Source organism: Giraffa tippelskirchi, chromosome 2 (genome assembly GCF_054371585.1).
Source record: "Giraffa tippelskirchi isolate mGirTip1 chromosome 2, T2T-mGirTip1v1.2.pri, whole genome shotgun sequence".
In the NCBI taxonomy this organism is placed as follows: Eukaryota; Metazoa; Chordata; class Mammalia; order Artiodactyla; family Giraffidae; genus Giraffa; species Giraffa tippelskirchi.
Window position 1 is genome coordinate 96,586,343 of NC_137276.1, and position 17,005 is coordinate 96,603,347.

Genomic DNA, 17,005 nt, shown 5'->3' on the forward strand with positions numbered 1-17,005 from the left:
CATACAGCTTAGTATAAAAAAATCCAACCCAATCAAAAATTGGCAGAAGACATATGTAGATATTTCTCCAAAGAAGGCATACAGATGTCCAACAGGCACATGAACAGTTGCTCATCACTAATCATTAGAGAAACACAAATCAAGACTACAATGAGGTAGCACCTCCCACCAGTCTGAATGGCCATTATCAAATAGTTGACAAATAATAAATGCTGGAAAAGGTGTGGAGAAAAGGGAACTCTCCTACACTGTTGGTAGGAATGTAGGTTGGTGCAGCCACTGTGAAAAATAATATGGAGGAAAAAACTAAAAATAGAACTACCATATGACCCAGGAGTTCCACCCCTGGGCAGATATCCAGAGAAAACTCTAATTTCAAACATGCACTATGTTCATATCAGCACTATTCACAATAGCCAAGACATGGAAACAACCTAAATCTCCATGAATAAATGAATGGATAAAGAAGATATGGCATATATTCACAATAGAATATTACTCAGCCATAATAAGGAATGAAATAATGTCATCTGGAGCAACATGGATGGACCTAGAGATTATCATACTAAGTGAAGTAAGTCTGACAGAGAAAGACATATCATTTATATGTTATGTGAATACTCTTATTTATGAAACAGAAATAGACTCACAGACTTGGGAAACAAATTTATGGTTACCAAAGGGATAAAAGGGCAGGGGGGGAAAATTAGGCATTTGGGATTAACATATACACTCTACAATATATAAAATAAATAAAGAACAAAGACCAACTATATAGCACAGATATAGCAATATCTTATAATAAACTATAATGGAAAAGAATCTGAAAAAGAATATGACTGAATCACTTTGCTGTACAACTGAAACCAATGCAACATTGTAAATCAACTGTACTTCAATTTAAAAAAAAATGACAAAAAAGATTACTGCTAATCACAAAGAACAGATATCTCAAGTTAATGATTTTAGCACTTTTCTATGTATGGGAAGCGGAGAAGGCAATGGCACCGCACTCCAGTACTCTTGCCTGGAAAATCCCATGGATGGAGGAGCCTGGTAGGCTACAGTCCATGGGGTCGCTAAGAGTCGGACACAACTGAGTGACTTCACTTTCACTTTTCCCTTTCATGCACTGGAGAAGGAAATGGCAACCCACTCCAGTACTCTTGCCTGGAGAATCCTGGGGACGGCGGAGCCTGGTGGGCTGCCGTCTATGGGGTCGCACAGAGTCGGACACGACTGAAGCGACTTAGCGTAGCATAGCATAGCATAGCATGTATGGGAAGATGCAAGAATCTAGGGTCACTGAAATTTTTCCTGAGATGTGCACCTAACTGTCTAGGGGCCCTCTTACCAAAATGCAGAGTGCCTTATTCTGCTTTTCATCCTGAACTCCCCTCAGGGCACACTGTCAGTGGGTGACTTTTGTGAGTTGCAACTTAAGCTTTGTATAACTTGTTGAGAAGTGATACATTTTGTTCTTTTTTGTTTACAATCTCAGGTTCCTTCTCCTTAGTATGTCTTTTCTCTCTCCATACTTCTAACCCTACAGACAAAATCTTTCTCATCTTTCAATCCTTTTCTTCACAGATGTCACTCTCTTCAGGAAGGTTTCCTCTTTACCCTCCCAGGCCATTTCCATGGTCCCAAGGGGCGTTGCTGATATTTGGATTCACGTCTAACAGCAGAATTTAGATTCTTACCTGCCTGGAACTGTGCTGTCTTCATATTTAGATAACCCACATACCCAAACACTGCAGGGACTCAGTAAATATTTGAGTAAAGGGGTGAAATATATACCAGGCTTCTGGATTATAGACCCACAAATTCTAGATTCTGACCACCCCCAGGACTCATGAGAAAACATAATATTTCAATCACTGGCCACTTCCTGTGAGAGAATGAAGGTTGGCCAAAGGCCAAACAGAGAATTGCAATTAGCAAATTCATGAATGTCTTGTTTACATTTCAAACAAGCTCATAGCTTGGTTTCTGTACCTAAAGGATTGTGCTGTATTCATAGACCACTAATGACTGTTAATAAGTAGAATTGCGGTTGAATCTCACAAATGTTACAATTGGAGAACAAACTCAATCCACCCTGTTGTATGGAAATTATTCTGATTAGAGCATAATGACTAACTAAAGAGTTATTTGTCTATTCAATTGCAGGGCAGAGAAGGGTAATGAGTTTATTGGCTCAGGCTCCATTTTTCTAGGAGTCAGTAGGAAAGAACTTTTGGTCATTGGAACAATAGTCCAGTTGTTAAGAAGTTTCAGATGACTTCCCAAGAATCCACTTCTGTGGTGCCACTCCCTACAGGAACAAGAAGTTGATCATCCTTGTGTTTCACTCACATCCATCACAGAGCCTTGAACTTAGTTGGGTACTTAAGAAATGTTGAAAAGAATTCCAGAATCTTATATTCTCACTTCCGTTTATTTGGATCAAGCATTTACTACTTCCATACTGTGTATTACAGAGTATACATACAGACAGAAACAGGTTATGTCTCTTCCCTTAAAAAGCTCACATTCTCATATGTGAATGAACTTATGAACATGTGGTGGAATATAACTCAGTGAGGTAAAATTTAGGACTGTCCAGGACCTCATAACATTGAGTATTCCCCACTATCTTTAATTATTTATTATTCTGAGCTGTGAGGTCTTCATTGCTGCGTGTGACTTTCTCTAGTTGCGATGAGCAGGGGCTACTGTCTAGTTTCGATGTGCAGGCTTCTCATTGTGGTGACTTCTCTTGTTGTAGAGCACAAGCTCTAGGGTGCTCAGGTTTCATTAGTTGTAGCTTGTGAGTTCTAGAGCATGGGCTCAGTAGTTGTGATGCAAGGGCTTAGCGCCCTGTGACATGTGGAATCTTCCTGGACCAAGAATCCAACCTGTGTCCTCCGCATTGGCAGGTGGATTCTTAACCTCTGGATCGCCAGGGAAGTCCCCCTACTGTATCTTGTACATAGCTTTAATAAGACCTTCAACTGCTTTGTACTTCAGTTTGTTTTCTCATTAGTTTACCCCACTACGGTGTGAGAAACTTGAGGGTGGAGAATGTGCCCTATGGAATAGGCTTTCCCTTAGAGTTGAATGGATAAATGAATGAGAATGCCACAGATCTCTGACACTGCAAGCTCACAATGCTTGTAAAGAATGGAAGGAGCAGAGCAGCCCTCCTGGAATTCTGCCTGGGATTGTGTATTAGGAGGTCTATCAAGGATGCATGTTTGATCAAATAGGGAAGCTTCAGGGACCACTGCTTAAAGAGGTGAATATGGCCTTTAGCTTGCTGTAAGGCATGTGTCTCCACTTCACTGGGAGTCCTGGACTGAAATGCCTCACTATAAATTAACATACCAACATCTTAGTGACTCAGTGTCAGTTATGTCATGAATTGGCTTCCCTGAAGCCTCTCTACTTCTGACTGCTCGAATCAAGAATCCAGGTCGGCAAGCCTAAGGATTAGGTTTTGGAGCTAAAAGGATCATGTGAGCTGGAGTTGCTTATATTTCATCTTCTGCTGTTGCCTGAAGGGGAAAACAATTTTCAAGGGGAAGGAATAAGGTCAACAAACAAAGAAAAGCAGAGTCCAGAGTTGGCTCCCTGATAACATTTTCCCTGGATCTAGGTATGCCTGAAAATAGCTATCCTCTGGATTCTTCAGTTATGGCAACCAATAAATGCCTCCTCCTCCTCTTTTTTAGTTTGAGTTTCTATCTTCCTCGACTTCTTAGAAAATACTGATGTAGGTAAAGGACCTGTGCTTTGGAGTGAGACAAATCTGGTTTCAAACTCTGACTACTGCATTGTGGAGTCTCTCTATTATAGCAGCTCAGCCTCCTACCCCAGCTAAACACACCACGTGAAAAATGATTTAGGCCTGATGTGAGGCAGTGGCAGAAGGCAGAAAGAAGGACCTAGATTTTAGTGCTTTTAGGGAGTTACAATTGACAGAACATAGAGCAGTTTATTATATGTGTGAGAGTAAAGGGGTGCAGGGAGGAATGGAGGAGAAGTCTTGGTTTCTGGCTTGAGTGACTGGTGGACAGTGGTGACCAGGGCCAGCTCCACAAGTGTGTTTCTTTTCTCTTTTTAAACTTGTAGTATAGTTGATTAGAGCTTCCCTGGTGACTCAGCAGTAAAGAATCTGCCTGCAATGCAGGAGATGCATCCCTGGGTTGGGAAGATCCCCTGGAGAAGAAAATGGCAACCCACTCCAATATTCTTGTCTGGGAATACCATGGACAGACGAGCCTGGTGGGCTATAGTTGATGGGGTCACAAAAGAGTTGGACATAACTTAGTGACTAAACAACAACAACAAAATAGTTGATTAACAATGTTGTGTTAATTTCTGCTATACATCAAAGTGATATATATATATGATATATATATATAATCAAGCTCTTTTGTATTTTTTTCCACTATGCGTTATCACAGGACATTGAAAATTCCCTGTGCTATTACAGTAAGATCTTGTTGTTTACCCATTCTATATACAATAGTTTGCATCTGCTAACCCCAAACTCCCAGCCCATCTCTCCCTCTCCACCCTTGGCAACCACAAGTCTGTTCTTTATATCTGTGAGTCTGTTTCTGTTTCATAGATAAGTTCATTTGCATCATATTTTAGATTTCACATATCAGTGATGTCCTATGGTATTTGTCTTTCTCTGACTTATATCACTAAGTATGATAATCTCTAGGTTCATCCATGTTGCTGCAAATGGTATTATTTCATTCTTTTTTATGGCTGAGCAGCATTCCATTGTATATATGTAGCACATCTTCTTTATCCATTCATCAGTTGATGGACATTTATGTTGCTTCCGTGTCTTGGCTATTGTGAATAGTGCTGCTATGAACATAGAGGTGCGTGTATCTTGTTGAATTATAGCTCATGTTTTGTCCTGGGCATGTTCCATATACTCTAGATAGGCCCGTCCTGGCACACTTCCAGGTGGGCTACATTGCTCCTTCCATTCTCTAAAGGCAGAATGAGCTTGACAATTCAGAATTCTGGAAGACTCATAACACTTGAACTTTTTTTCATTCATTCAACCTTTACTGAATGCCTACTGTGTACTGGCTTGAGTTTGCACCAGGACACAGAACTGATTAAGGCACATTCTCTGCTCTCAAGTTACTTACAGTGTAGTGGTGAGTAGACACCACTGATGGGAATAAAGTAAACTCCAATAACAGAGCAGTTGAAAGTCTGTGATGAAAGTCTACAGGGCCTCACACCTGGTTTAATGCCCTGCTATTGCTGTCTTGAAATTCTCAGCAGTTTTTGCAACATGTGCCCTACATTTTCATTTTCACCAGGCCTCACACATTATAGAGCCAGTTCTGGTGTATCATTCACTTGGAAAAGGTATGACGGCAGAAGAATAATTTAGGGATGAAAGATACTAGATTTGGCTTGAAAGTCTGGGAGGCTGTTTGAAAGGTGGGAGATTGACGAGAGTAGTCCAGGATACTGGGTGAGGAAAAAGAGCAGCAGAAAGCGTGGTCAAACTTCTAGAGCTTGAAGGGCAAGGATTGTGAATTTCTTGTGGGCCAGGAGAATGACGAGTCCCTGAGCTGTTGTTATGAAAACATGGGTGTCACAACTCCCTTGGTACCTAGACGGGCTTCTTCCTCTAGTTTCTGAGGGTCCCATGGACATGTAGCCAGACATGTTTATGGAAGACAGAGCAAGAGACTGAGAACAAAAACAAGGCAACTTTCTGGATGGAGGTTTATAGAATGAAGGTTAATGGTCTCAATATCTTGCTCATACAGATGCTATGAAAAGAACAGAAATGACTGCTCTGAACCTGCTGCTGTCTTCCTTGGCAGATAATATTTTGTTTGTTTTTGTTCCAGCAATTTGACAGTTTGACTGGGGATACTATATCTCTCTGGCAACAGGGCTGGAAGCAGTCCTATGCAGCTATGGGGGAGTGCCCAATATTTCATCTTGAGAATTTTTTTGAAAAAGCCTTTTCATTGATTTAACTTGATGTAAGCCAGAATATTCAGAAGCATAGTGCAAAGGGTTCTAGCTTTGAAGTCAGACATCCCAGGTTCAAATTCAAATTCCACAAGTTGCAAGCTGAGTGAGCTTGGGCAAGTCTCAGAGTATATTTCCTTACCTGTGAAAAATATACACCTTGTAGGGTGTTTGAGGATTGGAAGTGAGAATGGCAGGATGTTGAATGGTTGACAAAGCTGGGGAAGATTTTAAGATATCTTTAAGATCTTAAAGGGCTTCCCTGGTGGCTCAATGGTAAAGAATCTGCCTGCAATGCAGGAGACATGGGTTCTATCCCCGGGTCAGGAAGATCCCCTGGAAGAGGGCATAACAACCCACTCCAATATTCTTGCCTGGAAAATCACGTGTACAGAGGCACCTGGAGAGCTGCAGTCCATAGAGTCTCTCTGCAGTGTGCAGAGTTGCACACTACTGAAGCGGCTGAGCACGCACACACACAGGATCTTAAGAGCTCTTAGCAAGAGAAGGGTTTGCTAAGAGGTGGCCAAAGTGAAGTATTAACTGTCTCCTCCAGTAGGTTAAATAGTAGCTGCTTAGAGGGTGCATTATGGGAGAATCTTGGAAAGGAATTTGTAGGCACAGAGGATATAGAAAGGAAGGTCAGGAGTGCTTTTTTCCTACCTCAGTCAAGTCAGGAGCAGCCCCAAAAAATGACTAAGCAAGATTGGGAGTACTAAAGAGGAGGGGAGACCCTCATTTCACTCCCTTCATTGCTGGCAGAATGTGGCTTGAGAGAGTTCTTGGGAGGCCCTCATAAGTCACCCAAAGTTCAAGGCACCTGGAAACTTCTGGCTGGAGAGTGGGAAGCTGAAGGAAGAATTTTCACCTCACATAATGGTCAAGGCTTAGTGAACTTCCTTATGGGCTACAAGAATGCCTCTGGAAGTAACCTAGCAAGAGTTGTCTTGAAAAGACTATGGCAAGAGAACTATGTAAAGGGAATTTATTGAACACTGTCGGGCTTTATCATTGAAGCAAGAGCTTAGGATGTTTGCAAGAAGTCAGTTCAGTTCAGTTCAGTCGCTCAGTCATGTCCGACTCTTTGTGACCACATGAATTGCAGCACGCCAGGCATCCCTGTCCATCACCAACTCCCGGAGTCCACCCAAACCCATGTCCATCGAGTCGGTGATGCCATCCAGCCATCTCATCCTCTGTCGTCCCCTTCTCCTCCTGCCCCCAATCCTACCCAGCATTAGGGTCTTTTCCAATGAGTCAACCCTTTGCATGAGGTGGCCAAAGTATTGGAGTTTCAGCTTCAACATCAGACCTTCCAATGAACACCCAGGATTGATCTCTTTTAGGATGGATTGACTGGATCTCCTTGCAGTCCAAGGGACTCTCAAGAGTCTTCTCCAACACCACAGTTCAAAAGCATCAATTCTGCGGCGCTCAGCTTTCTTCACCGTCCAACTCTCACATCCATACATGACCACTGGAAAAACCATAGCCTTGACTAGACGGACTTTTGTTGGCAAAGTAATGTCTCTGCTTTTCAATATGCTATCTAGGTTGGCCATAACCTTCCTTCCAAGCAGTAAGCGTCTTTTAATTTCATGGCTGCAGTCACCATCAGCAGTGATTTTGGAGCCCCCAAAAATAAAGTCTGACACTGTTTCCACTGTTTCCCCATCTATTCCCCATGAAGTGATGGGACCAGATGCCATGATCTTAGTTTTCTGAACGTTGAGCTTTAAGCCAACTTTTTCACTCTCCTCTTTCACCTTCATCGAGAGGCTCTTTAGGTCTTCTTCACTTTATGCCATAAGGGAGGTGTCATCCGCATATCTGAGGTTATTGATATTTCTCCCGGCAATCTAGATTCCAGCTTGTGTTTCTTCCAGCCCAGCGTTTCTCATGATGTACTCTGCATAGAAGTTACATAAGCAGGGTGACAATATACAGCCTTGACGTACTCCTTTTCCTATTTGGAACCAGTCTGTTGTTCCATGTCCAGTTCTAACTGTTGCTTCCTGACCTGCATACAGGTTTCTCAAGAGACAGGTCAGATGGTCTGGTATTCCCATCTCTTTCAGAATTTTCCACAGTTTATTGTGATCCACACAGTCAAAGGCTTTGGCATAGTCAATAAAGCAGAAATAGATGTTTTTCTGGAACTCTCTTGCTTTTTCGATGATCCAGCAGATGTTTGCAATTTGATCTCTGGTTCCTCTGCCTTTTCTAAAACCAGCTTGAACATCTGGAAGTTCACAGTTCACGTATTGCTGAAGCCTGGCTTGGAGAATTTTGAGCATTACTTTACTAGCATGTGAGATGAGTGCAATTGTGCGGTAGTTTGAGCATTCTTTGGCATTGCCTTTCTTTGGGATTGGAACGAAGACTGATCTCTTCCAGTCCTGTGGCCACTGCTGAGTTTTCCATATTTGCTGGCATATCGAGTGCAGCACTTTCACAGCATCACCTTTGAGGATTTGAAATAGCTCAACTGGAATTCCATCACCTCCACTAGCTTTGTTCATAGTGATGCTTTCTAAGGCCCACTTGACTTCATATTCCAGGATGTCTGGCTCTAGGTGAGTGATCACATCATCGTGATTATCTGGGTCATGAAGATCTTTTTTGTACAGTTCTTCTGTGTATTCTTGCCACCTCTTCTTAATATTTTCTGCTTCTGTTAGGTCCATACCATTTCTGTCCTTTATTGTGCCCATCTTTACATGAAATGTTCCCTCGGTATCTCTAATTTTCTTGAAGAGATCTCTAGTCTTTCCCATTCTGTTGTTTTCCTCTATTTCTTTGCACTGATCGCTGAGGAAGGCTTTCTTATCTCTCCTTGCTATTCTTTGGAACTCTGCATTCAGATGGGAATGTCTTCCCTTTTCTCCTTTGCTTTTCGCTTCTCTTCTCTTCCCAGCTATCTGTAAGGCCTCCTCAGACAGCCATTTTGCTTTTTTGCATTTATTTTCCATGGGGATTTTCTTGATCCCTGTCTCCTGTACAATGTCACGAACCTCTGTCCATAGTTCATCAGGCACTCTGTCTATCAGGTCTAGTCCCTTAAATCTATTTGTCACTTCCACTGTATATTCATAAGGGATTTGATCTAGGTCATACCTGAATGGTCTAGTGGTTTTCCCTACTTTCTTCAATTTAAGTCTGAATTTGGCAATAAGGAGTTCATGATCTGAGCCACAGTCTGCTCCCAGTCTTGTTTTTGTTGACTGTATAGAGCTTCTCCATCTTTGGCTGCAAAGAATATAATTAATCTGATTTCGGTGTTGACCATCTGGTGATGTCCACGTGCAGAGTCTTCTCTTGTGTTGTTGGAATAGGGTGTTTGCTATTACCAGTGCATTCTCATGGCAAAACTCTATTAGCCTTTGCCCTGCTTCATTGCACTCCAAGGCCAAACTTGCCTGTTACGCCAGGTGTTTCTTGACTTCCTACTTTTGCATTCCAGTCCCCTATAATGAAAAGGACATCTTTTGGGGGTGTTAGTTCTAGAAGGTCTTGTAGGTCTTCATAGAATCGTTCAACTTCAGCTTCTTCAGCGTTACTGGTCGGGGCATAGACTTGGATTACCGTGATATTGAATGGTTTGCCTTGGAAACGAACAGAGATCATTCTATCGTTTTTGAGATTGCATCCAAGTACTGCATTTTGGACTCTTTTGTTGACCATGATGGCTACTCCATTTCTTCTGAGGGATTCTTGCCCACAGTAGTAGATATAACGGTCATCTGAGTTAAATTCACCCATTCCAGTCCATCTTAGTTCGCTGATTCCTAGAATGTCGACGTTCACTCTTGCCATCTCCTGTTTGACCACTTCCAATTTGCCTTGATTCATGGACCTAACATTCCAGGTTCCTATGCAATATTGCTCTTTACAGCATCGGACTTTGCGTCTAAGACAGCTATACTTCAGTTAAAAACTTCAATATTATTACTACTTAAATATTGAATTTTGATGGTCCAAATAATGGGCTAGAATTCTATTTCAATGATCAGTGAGCTATCAGACGAAGGATGCATCTAGCATTAAGGTTAAAAACAAATGTTACTCTGTATCAGTCACTTTGAAACATGCCTCCTTATTCAGAGACCAAGGAGCTAAAAAGACAATATGGTCCCTTCTACACCCAATTAACAACGATGACATATGTATAGGATGATCAAAATATGAACTGCCATTCAATAAGTGAAAAATTGGGAGCACAGCAGACACTAATCTGTAGCAATGCCAAAATCCTCTTGGTAGGTGATGCATGGGACCAGATTCCTGGGGGTGAGTATGTTCCTGATTCTGTGCTCAAAGAGGAGCTCACATCCACTTTTCTCTAAGTTTCTTTCCCTTCTCCTGTCCCTCTTGGTCACATCTGAAGTGGGCATTGGAGAAAATGTCCCCCTTAGTGTTTCAGTAGTTTTCTCATCCCACTTCCTTCCACAGAATATTGGAAGCCCAAGGGTTGATTTAAGTCTTTAGTAACTCTTTTAACATTTTGGTCTAGCACATTTTGGGGAAGAGGGAAATAAACACAGCTCTTGCAAGAATTTAGTCAGTTTCCCATCTATTTGATTCTAATTAGCATTGCATACCAATACTTATTCCCACAATTAAAAAAAAAATTGTTTCCTCTTACATCATCTCCCCAGTCTCTTTCTTTCAGTTTATGGGTGAGTATCTTGAATCTATCAGGCTTACGTGGGAAAGTCTTACCCTCACCATCTTCTTTCTAAGTCATTCTGACCAACTGAAAAGGTTTACTGGTATCAGTCTCAACTGGGTATTTATTGTCAGACATAATCCATTTGTTGTTGTTGTTCAGTCACTCAGTCATGTCCAACTCTTTGTGACCCCATGGACCACAGCACACCAGGCTTCCCTGTCCTTCCCTATCTCCTGGAGCTTGTTCAAACTCATGTCCATTGAGTTGGTGATGCCATCCAACCATCTCATCCTTTGCTGTCCCTTCTCTTCCTGCCTTCAATCTTTCCTAGCATTAGGGTCTTTTCCAATGAGTCAGTTCTTTGCATCAGGTGGCCAAAGTATTGGAGCTTCAGCATCAGCATCAGTCCTTCCAATGAACATTCAGGGTTGATTTCCCTTAGGATTGGCTGGTTGGATCTCCTTGCATTCCCAGGGACTTTCAAGAATCTTCTCCAACACCACAGCTCAAAAGCATCAATTCTTTGGCATTCAGTCTTCTTTATGGTCCAACTCTCACATTCATATATGACTACTGGAAAAACCATACCTTCGACTATAAGGACCTTTGTCACCAAAGTAACGTCTCTGCTTTTTAATATACTGTCTTGGTTGGTCATCATTTTTCTCCCAAGAAGCAAGCGTCTTTTAATTTTGTGGCTACAGTCACCATCTGCAGTGATTTTGGAGCCCAAGAAAATTAAGTCTGTCACTGTTTCCATTGTCTCCCCATTTGTTTGCCATGAAGTGATAGAACTGGATGCCATGATCTTTGTTTTTTGAATGTTAACTTTTAAGCCAGCTTTTTCACTCTCCTCTTTCACTTTCTTCAAGAGACTCTTCACTTTCTGCCATAAGAGTGGTGTCATCGGTGTATCTGAGGTTACTGATATTTCTCCCAGAAATCTTGATTCCAGCTTGTACTTCATCCAGTCTGGTATTTTGCATGATGTACTCTGCATGTAAGTTAAATAATCAGGGTGACAGTATACAGACTTGAAGTACTCCTTTCGTGATTTGGAATCAATGTGTTGTTCATGTGCAGTTCTAACTGTTGCTTCCTGACCTGCATACAGATTTTTCAGGTAAGGTGGTCTGGTATTCCCATCTCTTTAAGAATTTTCCACAGTTTGTTGTGATCTACACAAAGGCTTTAGCATAGTCAGTGAAGCAGAAGTAGATGTTTTTCTGGAATTCTCTAGCTTTTTCTATGATCCAACAGAAGTTGGCAATTTGATCTCTGGTTCTTCTGCCTTTTCTTCCAGCTTGTACTTCTGGAAGTTCTTGGTTCACAACTGTTGAACCTAGCTTGAAGGATTTTGAGCATTACTTTGCTAGTATGTGAAATGAGTGCAATTGTGTGGTAGTTTGAGCATTCTTTGGCTTTTCTTTTCTTTGGGATTGGAATGAAAATTGACCGTTTCCAGTCCTGTGGCCACTGCTGGGTTTTCCAAATTTGCTGGTGTATTGAGTGCAACACTTTCACAGTATCATCTTTTAGGATTTGAAATAGCTCAGCTGGAACTCCATCACCTCCACTAGCTTTGTTCGTAGTGATGCTTTCTAAGGCCCACTTGACTTCACATTCCAGGGTGTCTGGCTCTAGGTGAGTGATCACACTATTGTGGTTATCTGGTCATGAAGATCGTTTTCGTACAGTTCTTCTGTGTATTCTTGCCACCTCTTAATATCTTCTGCTTCTGTTAGGTCCATACCATTTCTGTCCTTTATTGTGCCTATCTTTGCATGAAATAGATACCCTTGGTATCTCTAGTTTTCTTGAAGAGATCTCTAGTCTTTCCCATTCTATTGTTTTCCTCTATTTTTTTGCATTGTTCAGTTGAAAAGTCTTTCTTATCTCTCCTTGCTATTTTCTGGAATTTGCATTCAGATGAATATGTCTTTCCTTTTCTCCTTTACCTTTCACTTCTCTTTTTTTCTCAGCTATTTGTAAGGCCTCCTCAGAAAACCATTTTGCCTTTTTGCATTTCTTTCTTTTAACAATGGGTATGATACCCTCATGTTTTGGTTTGCTTTTCTCTTTTATGCTCCTTATTCTCCTCTTTGCCTGGGGATCTCTGTCTTTATTTTTGTTCCACAGGAAATCTGACCAGGAGCTCTGAATGTAAGAGAGGATTACGGACAGTCCTACTTCACTATCATTTCCAAAGGAATTGATAGATCAACAGATATAATAAGACATTATTAAAATAATTCTGTACTCAGAGAAGTAAAGATCATGGGGATGATATGTGGGATGTGTGTTTATGGTTGTTGTAATAGTAAAAATGCCATCTCTGATGTGGTCCCTGATTCTTGTGTTTCAGCAGGAGCTCTGGTTGCCCACTGATCTCTGATTTGGAGCAGACAAGGAGGCAGAAGGGATAAAGATAGGTCAATAAGCTGAAGAATCGTTTGGCACTCTAGTAGTTCAACGCAATGCCACAAGAGAGAAAAGAGACCCACTGTCCAGGGATAGCCTGTTGAAGATCTGGGCTAGTTTGTAAGACAATCAGAGACTGGATGGGGTGGATGGAGATCTGTCAAGGTAAGGTAGTACATCTCTCCACTCAGGAACCAATGGGAGGAGACCTGCCCCATATGGGACATTGCCTTTGAAACCAACACAGAATTTATAGACAGTAACCTAATGGGACAAAAACACAATCCCTGGGCCAGATATAGGAAGGTGAGTAGAGAGTGGAGGGCAGGGATTGAACTGACCATTCTGGGAGGTGGAGGAGGCAGTGATCTGTGAGCTGGGGTTGATGATGGTGGTGCTAGAAACTCCCTTCTAAGGAACTCTGTCCAGAGGGAGTGGTATTTGGGCCCATGGAACATGGCCAGTGCTTCTCCAATGAGGAGAAGGGCATTGCTGAAGAACAGATGATACTTATCTCTAAGCAGGAGTTGGTCCATTTCCTGAGGGAGAGAACAAGCGTCTGCTCCTCACTGAGGGTGCTGGGAAATCCAACCAGCTTCTCACGGGTGTGTGATGGCTGGGGTTGAGGGGAGGTGTGGGACTCTCCCAGGGCCATAAACTGCCTGTATGTAGGAAGCAATAGAACAGACTCTCTTTCCCCACCTCTGGTAGAAGATGGTGTGAATCAACCCCTTTACCATCATTCAAGTGTGACTGGATGGGGTTGTCACTGTAAGGACAGAAAAGAGGAAGAGAGTGAGAGATTTGGGGTTGGGCAGCCTGGTTCCAATTCCAGCTCCAGCCTTTCTGCTTCTGTGGCTTTGGGCAAGAAGCTGAGGTTCTCTTGGCTTCCTGTTGTCTATCAGTAAAAAGTGGATAATAATATTAGTACCTAAATAATTTTGCAATATATATGTATATCAAATCATCACATTGTACACATTAAACTTACAGTGCTATTAATATACACCAATTATATCTCAATAAAACTTGAAAAAAAATAACAGTACCTACAACTTCAGGATGTAACAAAGGTTAAATGAGGCAATCAATGTAAAGTTCTTGGTACAATGTCTGCCATATAGTAAATACAAATGAAATGTCAGCTGTTATTCATATTTATTCCCTACCTCCTGGAACTATATATTGTTGTTGTTGTTCAGTCACCCAGTCATGTCTGACTCTGTGACCCCACAGACAGCAGCACTCCAAGCCTCCCTGTCCCTTACCATCTCCTGGAGTTTGCCCAAGTTCATGTTCATTGCATGAACATGCATGGTGATGCCATCCAGCCATCTCATCCTCTGATGCCCTCTTCTCCTTCTGCCTTCAATCTTTCCCAGCATCAGGGACTTTTCCAACGAGTCATCTGTTCACATCAGATGACCAAAATACTGGAGCTTCAGCTTCAGCATCAGTCCTTCCAGTGAATATTCAGGGTTGATCCCCCTTAAGATTGACTGGTTTGATCTCCTTATTGTCCAAGGGACTTTCAGGAGTCTTCTCCAGCACCACAGTTTGAAGGCATCAGTTCTTTGGCATTCTGCTTTCTTTACGGTCCAGGTCTCACAATCGTAGTGACCACTGGCAAGACCATAGCCTTGACTATACGGATCTTTGTCAGCAGAGTAATGGTTCTGCTTTTCAACACACTGTCTAGGTGTGTTATCACTTTTCTGCTGAGAAGCAGTTGTCTTCCGATTTCGGCCGCAGTCACCATCCGCAGTGATTTTTGGAGCCCAAGAAGAGGAAATCTGTCACTACTTTCACTTTTTCCCCTTCTGTTTGCCATGCAGTAGTGGGGCTGGATGCCAAGATCTTAGTTTTTTTAATATTTAGTCTTAAGCTGGATCTTTCACTCTCTTCCTTCACCCTCATCAAGAGGCACTTTAGTTCTTCTTTGCTTTCTGCCATTAGAGCGGTATCATCCACATATCTGAGGTTGTTGATGTTTCTCCCACGTATCTTGATTCTAGCTTGTAACTCATTCAGCCCAGCATTTCTCATGATGTGCTCAGTGTATAGATTAAACAAACAGGGTGACAGCAGACAGCCCTGTTGTACTCCTTTCTTGAAACAATCAGTTGTTCCATACAGGATTCTACCTGTCGCTGGAGCTGTGCATATCCTAGGCTAAAGCAATGATAGGATGTTCTTTGTAATTCAATCCAAGGCTGAGAAGGAGACAATTACTCTCTTGGTAGTAAGGCAAGTTGCCGTGATGTCATGGATTTTTAGACGTGCAGCCTCCCTCTCTTCCTCTCTCCTACACTCCCCTTACCTGGCAGAGAATGGCTGACAGCCTTTTCTGGGCACAATTGAAGGTGAGAACTGGGTGCAGGGGATAGAGAAGGGGTCTGGGACTAGGGGAGTGTGGGACAAGGGACATAGCCCAAGGACAGGATTCACAAGTGTGCTGAATATTTGACTTCTGAAGGGGTGGCCACAATGCCTTTGGGGAGACCCTGAGCCTGTGAAGAGCACACTGAGTCAGCCTACCTCTGCCAGGGATGGACAGTACTCAGAGGAACAACACTCAGAGTACCAGTACTTAGATGAACAAAAGTCAGAGGAACGGTACTCAGAGGAATAATACTCAGAGGACCAGTACTCAGAGGAATAGTACCCAGAGGAATAATACTCAGGAACAGCACTCAGAGGAACAGTACTCAGAGGAACAGTACTCAGAGGCCCCCAGGTTCTGTCATTCTGGGGTCTCAGAATGCTGTGAGTTATATAACCTGTATCTGAAGTAAATCCCTGATGGGACATTATCGTGGCTGTCACAGGACATGCTGTGGAATCTGGGTTAGTGGCTGCTCTTCCTACTCAGATTCTCCCAACCATCTACAAGGATTTCTCTTGGATAGAAGGCAGGTTGAAAAGAATCTGTATAGGCCAATATAATATTTATTTACTGGAAATACATCCACTTCCCTTTACATGAAAGGAATGCTGAGTAAACACAGGGAAAAGTAAAATCAAGGGCGCTTAGTAGGGAGTGAAGCTGAAGAAGGGAAGGTAAGATTCATTTAGGAAGGGGACATGGGGAGAAAGAAGGGTCAGCAGGAGTGGAATGTAGGGTAGGTGGGGAGCCTCATGTCCTCACCGGTATGTAGGACCCACCACCTCTGTGTGTTTCCTGCTGTATGTGATTGGCGAACACGTTAACTTCAGGGCCTAATTTCTGTAGCAGCTGAGCTGCCTAGAGCCACTAGTGCTATTTATTTTCTCTGAGCCTTATATTTAAGGCGTGATGAAAAACAACCTAACGGCCCAAGCACAACTGCCCCATATGAGAGACCATTAAGATAAAGTCCCGCGTAAGTGGCCTTAATAAAAGAAATTTATCACAAGACATGGAGAGGAAGGTGTCTTTATTCACTAGGTGAATAACACCAAGCATTGTCAATGTCGCTTTTCAAGGCTCAGAAATTATCATTCATTCTCCAAATTACCAACCGCACAAAAATTACTAAATGGTGCGTTATCACTCCCTCTCAGCGAGAGAATGTCTTTGTTTAACATTTGATTACAAATGGCTTTCCTATGATTATCATCAATAAATCACAGGTAAGTGTAGCCACAGCTGGGACCGAGGCAGAAAGACTTCATAAGCTACTGGGAAAAGGGGAAACAAGCATGCAAACGCTGACGCTTCAGGGATGCTGGACTTTTAGGACTGACGTTGTTGAGGGCCTTGTGGGGGTATCTTGGAAACAGAGCATGAACTGTGTCCATTCAAAGGAAGTGGGAGTTCTGCAGAGGTTTGGTGATGTCCCTTAGGTCCTAAAACATTTGGAGACGGAATTTCACTTCTGAGGAGGGAAGTGTATGAGGAAGAAGGTACACAGAAGGGAGAAA

The 17,005-nt window shown here is 42.4% G+C and overlaps 1 long non-coding RNA gene across 1 annotated transcript; it reads left to right on the forward strand.

The window, feature by feature from the left end:
* Nucleotides 1–2,927: 2,927 nt before the first annotated feature.
* LOC145538140 (uncharacterized) lies at nt 2,928–16,497 on the forward strand. The gene is made up of 3 exons (XR_014076661.1): nt 2,928–3,640; nt 7,356–7,698; nt 12,834–16,497. It is a non-coding gene; the product is annotated as an uncharacterized LOC145538140 (long non-coding RNA).
* The last annotated feature ends 508 nt before the right edge of the window (nt 16,498–17,005 follow it).